The sequence below is a fragment of the Bos taurus genome, chromosome 14 (genome assembly GCF_002263795.3).
Source record: "Bos taurus isolate L1 Dominette 01449 registration number 42190680 breed Hereford chromosome 14, ARS-UCD2.0, whole genome shotgun sequence".
Classification (NCBI taxonomy): Eukaryota; Metazoa; Chordata; class Mammalia; order Artiodactyla; family Bovidae; genus Bos; species Bos taurus.
The window spans coordinates 34248961-34263867 of NC_037341.1; the positions used below are offsets into that span (position 1 = coordinate 34248961).

The following is a 14907-nucleotide window of genomic DNA, read 5'->3' on the forward strand; positions in this document are numbered from 1 at the left end:
GAATTTTGTGTGAAGTAGTATTCAGCTTTATTTAATTTTTTTTTCTTTTTTGAATATTCAATTTTTTATTGGTTTAATGTTTGGTATGATGAATATGAGAAGGATTACCCCAGATGGAAAGGCAATTTAAGCAAAGACAGTGAATAAAAGAAAGAAAAGAGCGGGTTATGTTTGGGTGGACAGTGAATCTCTTCACAAAGTTGTCAGGGTTTCTAAAGTTCTGGTAGAAATTCAAGTGGGAAGTCAGAAGTAAGGCAAGTTTGATTCCATACCAAATTACAGAAATCAGCACACAGACATGTCCTGCGATTTGCTGAATCTGTCAATCAATCACACCTCCAATAACAATCAATCACACATCCAATAACTGTAGGTCCCTTGAATCAGAGGCTCCAGGCCCCCGTCATTTCTCCACGAGCATCATTCAGGTTACACCAGGAATCAGGATTTCCAACCATGAAGAGGTTGGCCCATCAGTCATTCACAGCAGTTAGAACTCAGCCGCGTTCATTTCCTAAGGCTGCTATAACAAAGTACCGCAAACGGGGTGGCTTAGAAAAACATTAAAGTCTTCTTTCACAGCTCTCGAGGACTGATGCTGGAGATCAAGGTGTCACCAGGGCCGGCCCCGCCCCAAAGGCTCTAAAGAAGAATCCATCCTTGTCCCTTCCGTCTCCCGGTGGCTCCAGGTGGCTCCAGGCTCCTGGCAGCGTCTCTCCAATCTCTGCCTCTGTCTTCACACAACAATCTTCCTTCTGTCTCAGTGCCTGCTCCTCTTCTTATGAGGACACAGCCGCTGGATTTAGGGGCTACCCCCAATCCAAGATGATTTCATCCACAAAGTCCCTGTTTGCCAATCAGTGAGATTCTAAGGTCCCAGGTAGACATGAAGATTTAGAGAACACCATCCAACCCACTACAGCAGCCATCAGGCTAAACACGAAAGAGCCACACGTCAGCGGCCGTCTCTGCGACCACGTTCTTGACGCCAGGCGTAACCGCTGACAGCCCGCAGGACCCTCTCACCCCGGGCTCGGTTCTGCCAGCTTCGCCCCCTCTCACCGGGGGTCAGGTGGTTGCATTCCAAAGGTCGCACGTGGAAGGGAGAATAAAATTTAGTTTGAACAGATGCTGCACCGGGCAGCAGTCTGAGGCGACAACTTGCACTTCCTGTCTTCCGAAAGAGCCGTCCTCCACTTGAGGTAAAATACTCCGAGGGAGCCGCGAGCTAGGGAACCGTGACCTCCCATTAGATGCGCTGGCTATTTAATTTTTTTCTATTTGGAAATTGTCTCAGAACTACTTGTTGAACTGTTACTCTTTGTGACATATCATACCTTTGTTGGGCTTCCAGTTATTAAGGAGTCCATCTACCAGTGCAGGAGACCGTTTGGTCCCTGGGTCCGGAAGATCCCCTGAAGAAGGAAATGGCAATTCACTTCAGTATTATTGCCTGGGAAATCCCATGGACTGAGGAGCCTGGCGGGCTACAGTCCATGGGGTGGCAAAGACTTGGACATGACTGAGCGACTGAGCATGAACACACACACATAACTTTGTTGTGAACAGCAAGTATATAGATGTGAGGGTCTGTTTCTGTTTCATTTAATAAGGTTTGTTTTTATAAGAATGTATCCATTTCATTCACATTTTACTGTGCTGCTGTAAAATTGTTTATAACATACTTCTGTCTTTTCAGTGTCTGAAAGATCAATAGTGATATTTCCCTTTTCAATTTTGACGTTAGTAATTTGCCTTTTTTCCTTTTAAAGTCAGTCTCACTAGAGATTTATCAATTTTGTAAGTATTTTCAAAGACCAATTTTTGGCTTTTCCATTCTTTTATTTTAAACTTTCTGTATCCTTATGTTATAAACATAAAGTTGAGCATGTATGTGTCTATGTATGTGTCTATCTATCCATATCTAATAGTCTAGGATCAAATTATAAAGAAAAAAGTATGCTCATATATCCAGTTTGTAATATATTCATGCAAAGTAAATGCCTCAGTGGGGTAAAAAATTACAGTACTATACAATCTGTGGTTGATTGAAACTTGTGTAGTTTAAGGGTCAACTGTAAAGTAATATAAGAAAGGCACTTAGAACAGGACACTGACATGTAATAAGTGATCAGGAAATGATAGCTGATCTTTTAAAACTCTTATTTTTAGCTTTTTGCTTATATTTTGTGCTAGTTGTGTTGTCTTATAAATAGCAAGTCAGTGAGTGTTGTTTTTAAAATGTGGTTTGGGAATTCCCTGGCAGTCCAGTGGTTAGAATTCAGCATTTCATTGCCAAGGGCCTGGGGTTTAATTCCTGGTAAGGGAACTAAGATCCCACAAGCCGTGAGTCACAGCCAAAAAGAGGAAACTGTGTTTTTATTAAAAATAAACATCCAGAAAGTACACAAACTGTAAATCGATGGATATTCATAAAGTGAACAGAGCTGTGGAAAGTCTTCAGATCAAGCACACCCAGAAACTCTCAACTTGCCTCCTTCCAGGCACTGGCCTCACCAAGGGCACCATTTCTAACAGCACAGATGGCTTCACATTGTTTTGAATTTTATCTGAATGGATTTATATAATGTGTGTACCTTCATGTCTCGGCTCTTTTGCTCAACATTATGTTTGTGAGATTTGTCCATATTTGTAGGTGCAGCTGCACTTGTTCACTCTTATTGCTGCATAATACTTTATCATGTGATGTATCACAGTTTAGTTTTGCAAGACTCTTGAGAGTCCCCTGGACAGCAAGGAAATCAAGCTAGTCAATCCTAAAGGAAATCAATCCTGAATACTCATTAGAAGGACTTATGCTGAAGCCGAAGCTCCAATATTTTGGTCTCCTGATGTGAACAGCTGACTCTTGGAATAGACGCTGATGCTGAGAAAGATTGAGGGCAGAAGGAGAAGAGGGCATCAGAGGATGAGATGGCTGGATGGCATCACCAATACAATAGACATGAACTCGGGCAAACTCCGGGAGATGGTGAGGGACAGGGAGACTTGGCGTGCTGCCGTCCATGGGGTCATGAAGAGTCGGACACGACTGGGCAACTGAAGAACAACAAATACGGTAGATGGTCTTTTGGTCTTTCTTGGTTAGGACTATCTCAAATGATGCTGCTGTGAACACTCTTATGCATGTATTTTAGTGAACCTCATAGGCATTTTGGTTGGGAATATGCCTTGAGATGGAATCACTGGCTCACAAGATATGCATTTTTTCAATTTTACAAGTCACTGTTAAACTGTTCTACAGAGGGGCTGTACCAGTTTACACTCCCACAAACCGTGCCTTTTAATAAGAGTTTGTAATTGTCATAACTGTTATGACCAATGTCGTGTTATTTTGTGGTTTTGTTTTTGGTTTCCTTGCTGTTCTTTTATATTTAGTTCTCCTTTCACTATAAACAGAACTTTGTTTTGCCTGCCTTTTGAAATAATTTGGAGGATAAAGAACCTGTTTTTAATTTTACTAATGGTTACTATACGGTAATTCACAATCATTGTCACAAGTCTGTCTAATTATCAAAATTACAATAAAAACAATTATGTTGACTCACTTTTCATGAAAGGCAAAGATTGCAGTGTTTTTACTCCCTTCTCTGAGTCCTGTCTTCAAGAAATTAATGTTGTGTCATAAATTCTATCATCCAAAATTTAGCCCATCAGAGAGGTGCTAATTTGTAGGGCTTGATATTGGCCCATATTAAATTGATTCAATGGCACAATGCCATTGACCTTGAATACTTGTAAGAAAAGCTATGAAACTCCTGATTGTAATTATGAGGCTCTTGTTCATTGCATTACTGTGTTTTCTCAGCAAGACATTTTTCCCAGATCTCGGAATCAGAAATTGTGCTTTTCATGAGCATGTGGCTTATTTTTACCTTACAAACCCAGATATTTTCTTTTTTATAACACTGACTTGTAGGAAATTTAGAATATATTGGGTTGGCCAAAAAGTTCTTTCAAGTTTTCCCATAAGCCAGGAAAAACCCAAATGAACTTTTGCCCAACCCAATATTTTATTTCTCTATGTTTATATTTTTGAAAACAATATTATACTCTTTTGGAAATGAGACAAAATATGAATCAGTGTGGCAGGGCAAAGATGGCTTCCATGTCAATGGTGGTTATCTCCAGGGAGAGAAGTGAGAATGAGAAAAATAAAAAGTGAAAATAGCTTATTCATTTGCATTATTTAAGTATGAATTTGTATGTTATTGGTATAATTTTAAAAAGAAGTATGTGTACATTGAAAAGAAAGAAACTAAAGGCAAATACATGTAGGAGCTGGGATAGAACTCCCTAAGACATGAAACCTTATAGAAATGATATAGTGATCTGACCCAAAATTTCAAAACTTTCTCTCCAGAAGAAACACTAAAAACAAAGTCCCCAAATCAGTAGACTACTGACAGACAAGATTAAAAACAAATGTTATAGACAAAGATGAATAACCTCAAAATATAATGAGCTTCTACTAATCAAGAAGAAAATGAGAAAGAGCTAATAAAAATGAGCTAGTAAAATAGGATATAAACAGGCAAATCACTAAGAAGAATGATAAAGGACCTATTAACATATATTAGTTAAACTAATAAGTAAAGAAATGAAGAAACGCAAATCAAAAATAGATTTTGTATTTCGCTCTAAGTTTTTCACTTATCAGATGGGGAAATATTCAAAAAACGCATATAACTGATGTAGGTGAGCAGGAAAAGGGCATGCTATGGATGATTATAAAAACAGCACAGCCTATGGGAAGGATAATTGTGTACTATATGAACTAACAATCCCATTTTTTAGACTATTCTACAAATACACAAAGATGCATGAATATATATACATATATACATGCATACAGGCAGGCCTTCAGAGACTTGCACTGCAGTATTATTTGTAGGAATACAGATAGTAGAAATTATTTAAATGATCATTTTGGGAGAAATTTATTAATGGAACACTAAGCATCTAATGTGGAAAATTCTGAAAGAGATGGGAATACCAGACCACCTGACCTGCCTCTTGAGAAACCTATGTGTAGATGAGGAAACAAAAGTTAGAACTGGACATGGAACAACAGACTGGTTCCAAATAGGAAAAGGAGTACAGTAAGGTTGTATATTGTCACCTGCTTATTTAACTTCTATGCAGAGTACATCATGAGAAATGCTGGGCTGGAAGAAGCACAAGCTGGAATCAAGATTGCCGGGAGAAATATCAATAACCTCAGATATGCAGATGACACCACGCTTATGGCAGAAAGTGAAGAGGAACTAAAAAGCCTCTTGATGAAAGTGAAAGAGGAGAGTGAAAAACTTGGCTTAAAGCTCAACATTCAGAAAATGAAGATCATGGCATCTGGTCCCATCACTTCATGGGAAATAGATGGGAAAACAGTGGGAACAGTGTCAGACTTTATTTTTTGGGGCTCCAAAATCACTGCAGATGGTGACTGCAGCCATGAAATTAAAAGACACTTACTCCTTGTAAGGAAAGTTATGACCAACCTAGATAGCATATTCAAAAGCAGAGACACTACTTTGCCAACAAAGGTCCGTCTAGTCAAGGCTATGGTTTTTCCAGTAGTCATGTATGGATGTGAGAGTTGGACTGTGAAGAAAGCTGAGCACCAAAGAACTGATGCTTTTGAACTGTGGTGTTGGAGAAGACGCTTGAGAGTCCCTTGGACTGCAAGGTGACCCAACCAGTCCATCCTAAAGCAGATCAGTCCTGGGTGTTCATTGGAAGGACTGATGCTAAAGCTGAAACTCCAGTACTTTGGCCATCTCATGCGAAGAGTTGACTCATTGGAAAAGACTGATGCTGGGAGGGATTGGGGGCAGGAGGAGAAGGGGATGACAGAGGATGAGATGGCTGGATGGCATCACTGACTCGACGAACATGAGTTTGAGTGAACTCCGGGAGTTGGTGATGGACAGGGAGGCCTGGCGTGCTGTGATTCATGGGGTCGCAAAGAGTCGGGCACAACTGAGCGACTGAACTGAACTTAACTGAACTGAAGCATCTAATTCCAGAAAAACATCTACTTCTGCTTTATTGACTACGCCAAAACCTTTGACTGTGTGGCTCACAACAAACTGTGGAAAATTCTGAAAGAGATGGGAATACCAGACCACCTGACCTGCCCCCTGAGAAATCTGTACAGGTCAGGAAGCAACAGTTGGAACTGGACATGGAACAACAGACTTGTTCCAAATTGGGAAAGGAGTACATCAAGGCTATATATTGTCACCCTGCTTATTTAACTTATATGCAGAGTATATCATGAGAAATGCTGGGCTGGATGAAGCACAAGCTGCAATCAAGATTGCCGGGAAAAATATCAGTAACTTCAGATATGCAGATGACACCTGATATGCAGATCAGATATGCAGATCGTTGAATAGCATCACTGACTTGACAGACATGAGTTTGGGTAAGCTCCAGGAGTTGGTGATGGACAGGGAAGCCTGGTGTGCTTTAGTCCACGGGTCACAAAGAGCCAGACACAACTGAACAACTGCTGAACTTAACTGAAGCATCTAATAACAAAAATACGGTAGTTTTATCTATCAGTTCAGTTCAGTCGCTCAGTTGTGTCCAACTCTTTGCGACCCCATGAATTGTAGCATGCCAGGCCTCCTGGTCCATCACCAACTCCCAGAGTTCACTCAAACTCATGTGCATCGAGTCAGTGATGCCATCCAGCCATCTCATCCTCTGTCGTCCCCTTCTCCTCCTGTCCCCAATCCCTCCCAGCATCAGAGTCTTTTCCAATGAGTCAACTCTTCACATGAGGTGGCCAAAGTATTGGAGTTTCAGCTTTAGCATCATTCCTTCCAAAGAACACCCAGGGCTGATCTCCTTTAGAATGAACTAGTTGAATCTCCTTGCAGTCCAAGGGACTCTCAAGAGTCTTCTCCAACACCACAGTTCAAAAGCATCAATTCTTCGGCCCTCAGCTTACTTCATAGTCCAACTCTCACATCCATACATGACCACTGGAAAAACCATAGCCTTGACTAGATGGACCTTTGTTGGCAAAGTAGTGTCTCTGCTTTTGAATATGCTATCTAGGTTGGTCATAACTTTCCTTCCAAGGAGTAAGCGTCTTTTAATCTCATGGCTGCAATCACCATCTGCAGTGATTTTGGAGCCCCCCAAAATAAAATATGACACTGTTTAACATATTGTGGCACGATTAACATAGTGTGGGCTTTTTCAGGTCAGTATAGATAAAACTTTTCATACTGGAGAAGGGAATGAACAGTATGAAAAGTTTTATCTATACTGACCTGAAAAAGCCCACAATATGTCAATCATGGTTGAATGAAAGAATGAGCAGTTGGAAATATATAACATGAATGAAAGTTCAAGTGGATCAAAACTAAATATTAAATAACCTCTGGGCTCAGAGGGTACAAGAGAGGGTTCTGGCTTCTTCCACCTTCCTTAGGGTTTGACAAGTAGGCAGTGTGGTCTTAAGTTTCCCAGGTGGTGCAGTGGTAAAGAACCCTTGTGTCAGTGCAGAAGATGCAAAAGGTGTGGGTTCGATCCCTGGGTGGGGAAGATCCTCTGGAGTGGGAAATGGCATTCCACTCCACTTCTTACCTGGAAAATTCCATGGACAGAGGAGTCAGTTGTGTCTCAATGAGTTGAACTACAGGACTATGCCTTTGTAGTCTTAAAGGGGCACTGGCCCTTCAAGATTAGCATGGGGCTAGTTTGCCTGAAAGGATAGTGTCCTAGGGGTGTGTGTGTGTGTGTGTGTGCGTGCACACGCGCATATGTAAGAGCTTTTTTGCCTGTATCTTTGTTTGAGATTGGGTTGTGAATTGGGTTCTGTTTTTACTCGCTGCTCTTCCCCCTCTCTGCGACCACCCGTAAGGACCTAGGACCTAGCCAGGGAAGCCAAAAAGGATCTTGAAGAAAAGCCAAAACTCCCCCAAACCAGTAAGGCTCCCTCTCCGCACAAAGACTGCCTCCACATTTCCAAAACGTGTTCTCAAATTTTGCACCATCCCTTCCATTCTGGATCTGCTTCCAAAGCCCCACCTCTGATGAGAGGGGAGCCTGAGTTCTCAAGGTGCAAGGGCACCAAGAAAGGAGTCGGGTATGTGTTTTTATGCCTGGGCGTGATCTACACTTCTCCTGGTCTGTGTGGTCAGACTGCTTTTCTCCACTTCTCATTGCCAGTGATCCCATAGCTCATGAGGAGCCTGGCAGGCTACAGTCTGTGGGGTCGCAAAGAGTCGGACACTACTGAGCCACTAAGCACAGGACAGCACAGCACAGGAAGGTCCTAGGAAGTGAGTGGATGCAGTTAACGGAAGATGTAGGGCAGCACTACCTGTGTCTCCTGGCCCCTCTGCACCCCACCCCCCCCACCACACACACACACCCTTTAAGAAGACACACAAGTAACTGGGCCTCACGTTGGCAGGAAAAATAGTTTGTTCCCCTTCAGATTTGACTTAACATTTTTCTAGCTCCTTTTTTCCCTCTGTTCCTTCTACCCTTCCTGTTTCTTATTTTTTTAAAAGTCTTTTTTTTACCCCTGATATCCTAGAAAATAACCTAGATAGCCTATGTGATTTGACCACAGGTAATGAAGTTCTGACCTCAAAATGTATTGTTGAATGAAGTCCTGTACATGAAATAGCCTACAAGCTTCTGCCAACAGCAAACATACCAAAATGAGGCTACAGAATGTATTTCTTGGAAAACCAAACAAAGGAAATAGGAAGAAATGGGCAAAGTCCATTTCTTTTCTCTGCCCGCCTCCTGTTGCCTAATTCTCAGTTTTCATGAGGTCTTTGGAAAAGGGCAAGATTCCAGAGTCGTGGGCCTGTACTTATTTGATCCTGTTTTTCATGGCTCCCTTTCTTCTCTTTAGCTTCTCTCTCATGGATGGTGCTCACTCACTACATGAACCGTATTATTACCAAATGACATTCAGTGGAGACATCATATATGCCTTTTCTGGAACAAGCTGTAACAAGAGTCTAAAACATGACTTGTGGTTCTCAAAGCATTTGGTCAGCGTCCATGCACTCTTCCTTGGGGCGGTTGAGACTTGCTGTGTTTGAAGAGTGTGGGGTCTTTCTCAAAAAAACTGTGGTTCCACTTGCTAGGTTTGCAGGATGATTACAGAGCAATGGGGTGACAAGTGAAAATGAAACCCTTTATTGAAAACACAATGCAGGGCCACTCCCCACACCCCAGCCAAACAAGTTCCCTTGTCTGTCTATCATAAGGGAAGTGTGTTTGGCTAAGCAAAGATGGGGTGTGGTGGGCAAATGCAGGGGAGAAGGAGACAAGGGGATGGTGAGGGAAAATGGAACGAAGTTTCTGTGCCGTTGGGGCTCCTGATTCTCCGCAGCTTGGAGCTCATGTCTACCACTGTGGCCTGTGGTTCCCCACTCCCCGCCCCCGTCAACTGGGCTGTCCTCTCTAGACCCTGCCACCCTCACTCCCTCCAAACCCCCTCATAGCTGGGCCCCTTCTCACTGATGTTGTGGCCAAGAAAGAACACACGGGGCCTTTCTGGATAATTTTCAGGAAATTCAAGAAGAGATGAGAAACTGGAATATAAAAAATCAGTGTTTTAGTTTTTAATTTCCCTTCAAGAAATCTCATTGGTGGAGGCCTCCTCCAATGGTTGGATGGCTTAGATATTCTCTGAGCTAATTAGGTCTTGACATATATTTGCCAAGTATTCTGTATAATTTTTTTCTTTCATTTCCAAAATTTTAAACCTAATTCATGGAGCCGTGAATACAACAATATACCAGCATGGAAAATAAATGCACTTTGAAAGAGGAGAAACGGAGCCTGCTGTTTGATTTACATCATTTAGTTAACGGGTTAGTCAACATTTACTCAGAACCCTCTGGGTACAGAATGTAATAGGCATGTGGGAAAATTACAAAAGATATGGGAAGACATTTTTTTCTGCCTGCAAAAATCCAACTAATTCACTCTAATGGAAGACACCAACTAAAGACATATGAGAACAGCTAAGAATACAAATAAAGGGAACTGGTTGTGTCCACTAAGGACATGTTAATTTCAATTGCCCATGAGTGCTGAAGGCTGGCTCAGACTCACTGGCAATGAAGTATCCCAGTTGGGGACTTTGTGGCATTTCCCTGGCGAAATCCGTCCAATAGCAGGTTTCACCTTTCTTAGCAATCTAGGAGGAACCACACAGGTAAATGTGGTGAACTTGAAGAGCTGATTTCCTAACCATAATATTGTTTAACCAGAATGATATTATGGTGGCCATCTTTGGATTTACGCCAGAGGCTTTGTAACTATATCATCTCAGGACTCTTCTATTTTCCTTAGAGTCAGAAAAAGCAGACATGACACTTGGCTCTAAAGACATCAGTTGTTCATTGTTCAGTTGCTAAGTTGTGTCCGACTCTTTGCAACCCCATGAATTGCAACATGCCAGGCTTTCCTGTCCTTCATTATCTCCCGCAGTTTGTGCAAACTCATGTCCACTGAGTCAGTGATGCTAACTAAACATCTCACCCTCTGCTGCCTCCTTGTCCTCTTGCCTTCAATCTTTCCTAGCATCAGGGTCTTTTCCAATGAGTCAGCTCTTCAAAACAGGTGGCCAAAGTATTGGAGCTTCAGCTTCAGCAGCAGTCCTTCCAATAAATATTCAGGGTTGATTTTCTTTAGGATGGATTGGCTTGATCTCCTTGCTGTCCAAGGGCATCGGCGATACCACCCAATCCTTCTGTGCCTCCTTCTGGCCAGCTCTCTTTTTGTGGACTTCTTGTAAAGTCAAGTGTCCGCTCTGGATAAATAAGTCTTTTAAGAGGAGTGTGCTCTGCTTTTTCAAAGCTTCCTTATCTGTGTTTACTGCTGGCAGAAATCTGGAAAGCTGCCAAGAACCTGGCCAAAGCCTCTATTTTGAATGAGAACATCTACAGGGTAGGTCCAATCTCCCTTCTGATTCATCAAGAGTGTTTCTGGGTCCTTTTGAGAACTATCAGGTTTAACTGCCTGTGCTTTTGAGCGAAGTGCTTTTGAGGCCCACTTATTTTCTTGGGCTCCAAAATCACTGCAGATGGTTACCGCAGCCATGAAATTAAAAGATGCTTGCTGCTTGGAGGAAAAGCTATGACAAAGCTAGACAGCATATTAAAAAGTAAAGACATTACTCTGCTGACAAAGGTCCATCTAGTCAAACCTATGGTTTTTCTAGTAGTCATGTATGGATGTGAGAGTTGGACTATGAAGAAAGCTGAGGGCCGAAGAATTGATGCTTTTGAACTGTTGTGTTGGAGAAGACTCCTGAGAGTCCCTTGGACTGCAAGGAGATCCAACCAGTCCATCTTAAAGGAAATCAGTCCTGAATATTCATTGGAAGGACTGACGCTGAGGCTGAAGCACCAATGCTTGGCCACCTGCTGTGAAGAACTGACTCATTGGAAAAGACCCTGATGCTGGGAAAGATTGAAGGCGGGAGGAGAAGGGGACAACAGAGGATGAGATGGTTGGAGGGCATCACCAACTTGATGGACATGAGTTTGAGGAAGGTCTGTGAGTTGAATGGACAGGGAAGCCTGGAGTGCCGTGGTCCATGGGTTGCAGAGTCGGACACAGCTGAGCAACTGAACTGAACTAGTAACAAAGCCTGTCAGAGCACCTTTTTGGAAAGACAGATTTTTTTTTTAATCCATCACAGAACAATATTTTGGAAAATAATAATAAGCTACTAGGAAAATTCAATTTTAAAAAAAGCCCAAAGACTACTAAACACAAGTTTAAAATCTCTCTCTCTTTTTAGATTCAATACACAAAAACTATTCTGTCAAACTTCCATAAAAGTTCTACATGTTTACTCTGTTTCTAAACTTATCTCACTGAAGATGTGTTACCAACAATTTGCAGGATGGACTTGGGTTCAGTCTCTAGTTCAGGAAGGTTCCCTGTAGAAGCGAATGTAACCCACTGCAGCATTCTTGCCTGGAGAAGTCCATGGACAGAGGAGCCTGGCGGGCCACAGTCCATGGGGTTGCAAAGAGTTGGACACAACTGAGCAACTGAGCACAAGGTCCAATCTAACAGTGCTTGATAAATGCAGGGAGGAGGAATGAAATAATAAAATACCAATTACATGTGCTAGAAAATAAGCACATGTAAGCAGGGACCTTACCAGGAAGATTTAACAATATTGCTGAGAGTGTCCCAAGAAATATCACTTTCACTGGCATCTTCAAAGGAGAAAGGCTTGCTGACAAACAAGAGGGAAAATGGATGAAGCTTCCTTCCCTGGAACCTGCCCACTATACACTTGCAGACCACACTTCTCCATGAAGATGGCAGGAACAGAAACACCTTGGAGATACATTGGTGCCAAGGAAAATGGGTGGACCTGGCAGCCCAAGGCCTGGCATCAACGTCCCAAAGACCCTACCCTGCTGGCTTCCCCATCCAATGGCACATTTATCCTGGGTGGGCTGCTCTAACCAATGCCCCCTTCACTCTTGGCCCTACTGGTACTCAGCCTGGTAAGTACAATACTTCTCAGCTTACAGGTAATTTTCTCAAGAAATGCCTTGCCTCCTCTCCTTCCATCCTTTTCTCTCTCTCTTTCTCACATTTGGTGGACCCCTTTACAGTACTTAACTGGTGGGTCAGTAATAAAGTATCTGCCTACCAATGCAGGAGACACAAGAGATGCAAGTTCGATCTATGGGTCAGGAAGATCCCTTGAAGTAAGAAATGACAACCCACGCCAGTGTTCTTGCCTGGAGAATCCCATGGACAGAGGAGCCCTGGGGTTATAGTCCATAAGGTTGCACAGAGTCAGATACAACTGAGCCCACACCTCTACCATTCCAGCACTTACAGTGTATCATTGTATTTTTGTACATGGTTACTTTCTTCACATTTTTAGGTCAATGAGGGTTGGGAATCATACCTGTGATGGCTGTCCCTGTGGATTCTGAGCCTTGTCATCTTGTTTGGAACCAGGGCACTCATATCTGTGTGAGCGACTGCTGGGCCTCAGCAACCACGCTGCTTGTACAGGCTCACCTTGCTTTATTGAGCTTCGCAGATACTATGCTTTTTACGACTTGAAAGTTTGGCACAACCCTGTGTGGAGCAAGTCTGTTAGGGCCATTTTCCCAACAGCATTTGCTTGCTCCCTGCCTCTGTGTCACATTTTATCAATTCTAGCAATATTTCAAGCTTTTAAAAAAATTATTATATTTGTTTAGGTGATCTACATTCAGTGATCTCTAATATTACTACTATGACTCACAGAAGGTTCAGATGATGCTTAGCACTTTTTAGCAAAACAGTATTTTCTACCTAAAGTGTGTACATTTTTTAGACATAATGCTATTGCACACATAGTGGCTACAGTATGGTGAAAACATAACCTTTATATGCACTGGGAAAGCAAAAAATTCATGGGACTCTTTTAATTACCATGTTCTGTGTATTGATGTAGTCTGGAGCCTAACCCTGTGATCTCTCTGAGGTCTGCCTGTAATGGATTTTTTCTCCATTTTCACTTGTAAACTTTTAATTCAATGAACTGACTTTGATAGGGTGAAATCATGAAGTAACTTAATTTTGTGTCACTGTCCCTTCAAACCCACTCTTGTGGGCTCCTTCTCTTTCTGCTAGTGGGGATGTACTTGAAGAGGTCCTATAGCTTGTCATGTCTGTCATGGGTCATAAAAAGTCACTTGCGTCTCAAGAAATGACTTATGTTACTAGACAGCCACTGCGAGGCCATGATGGGAGCTGTGAACCTTTGCCCACCCCACCCCCAACCTGGGGTCTCTGGGCTGCAGGCCTCACCTGGGTCCTAGCAACTGGGGATCTGATTACTCCCATCAGTCCCTGTGGTCAAGGTCTTTAGTGAGGATGGCGGCCTTGCTCCGGGAGCCCTGCACACAGCAGACTCGGGAAGGCCCTAGCAGGCTTCCAGTGACAGGGGCTGGGGGGCAGTGTCCCTGGGCCCCCACCCTTTCCTGCACTTTTCCATTGTGGGTGTTCTGCACGCTGGCCTTGGGCGAGGGGCGTTACGGTGGGGTTGGGGGGTGGGGGGTGGTCAATGTGTCTTCCCTCCTGCTGGGAGGGGTCCAGCACCTGCCGTCCTGTGGGCTCCCACCAGATGCTTCAAGGCCCTAGGTCCATAAATGAAGTGAGGCAATGTAACGTTACCTAGCCCAAGCTCACTCTGTTAACTGCAGGACAGGCCAATACATCGGGAGGCCCTGTTGTTGGGGGAAAGGAATACGACTTTAATCGGAAAGGCAGCAGATGGCAGACTAGTATCTAAAAAACCCATCTCCTCTCAGCCTAACTCAGGCTCCTTTTATACAGAGGAAGGGCAGGGGGAAGGACCTACTGAGATGTTGACCAATGGCTGAGCAGGACTGCTAACGGTCACTCCTAATGGTCACTAACTTAGGGGAGGGGCCCACTGTTGATGCCGACCAATGACTGAGCCGGACAGCTAACAGCTGTGCCCCGCCCCGCCCCCATTACAGTCACATCTTTTGCTCTTAGGAGGACACCAAAGACTTCCTCAGAGATACATTTGAGGATTTTTTTTTTTTTCCAGTCTTTGCTTTCTCTCACCACTTCTGACACCGCTGACCACTTCCCCCTTGAAGCCCTTCTGCTTGGTTTGCATGACCTCTAGCGTCTCTTCACCTCTTTCCTTTCCCTCTCAGGCTCTCTCAAAGGTTTGTGTTTTCTTGATTGCTCCTTTACCTACAGTGTCTCCAAGTTACCGGCCCAGTCTCTCTCCAGCCTTGTGTGCTAAGTCGCTTCAGCCGTGTCTGACCCTTTGCGACCCTACGGATTATAGCCCTCCAGGCTTCTCTGTCTGTGGGATTCTCCAGACAA

The 14907-nt window shown here is 43.2% G+C and overlaps 1 long non-coding RNA gene across 2 annotated transcripts in view; it reads right to left on the bottom strand.

Annotated features, from left to right (window-relative positions):
• Positions 1–14561, bottom strand: part of LOC132342202 (uncharacterized) — a 119114-nt gene extending 104553 nt beyond the window's left edge. The window contains exons 1-2 of one of the 2 annotated variants that reach the window (XR_009490498.1): positions 14218–14561; positions 12959–13134 (exon numbers count right to left, since the gene is read on the bottom strand). This is a non-coding gene — a long non-coding RNA (uncharacterized lncRNA). Of the gene's footprint in view, positions 1–12958; positions 13135–13851 lie in introns of both variants that reach the window. The other variant, XR_009490497.1, reaches the window with a different exon arrangement.
• Between the last annotated feature and the right edge of the window lie 346 nt (positions 14562–14907).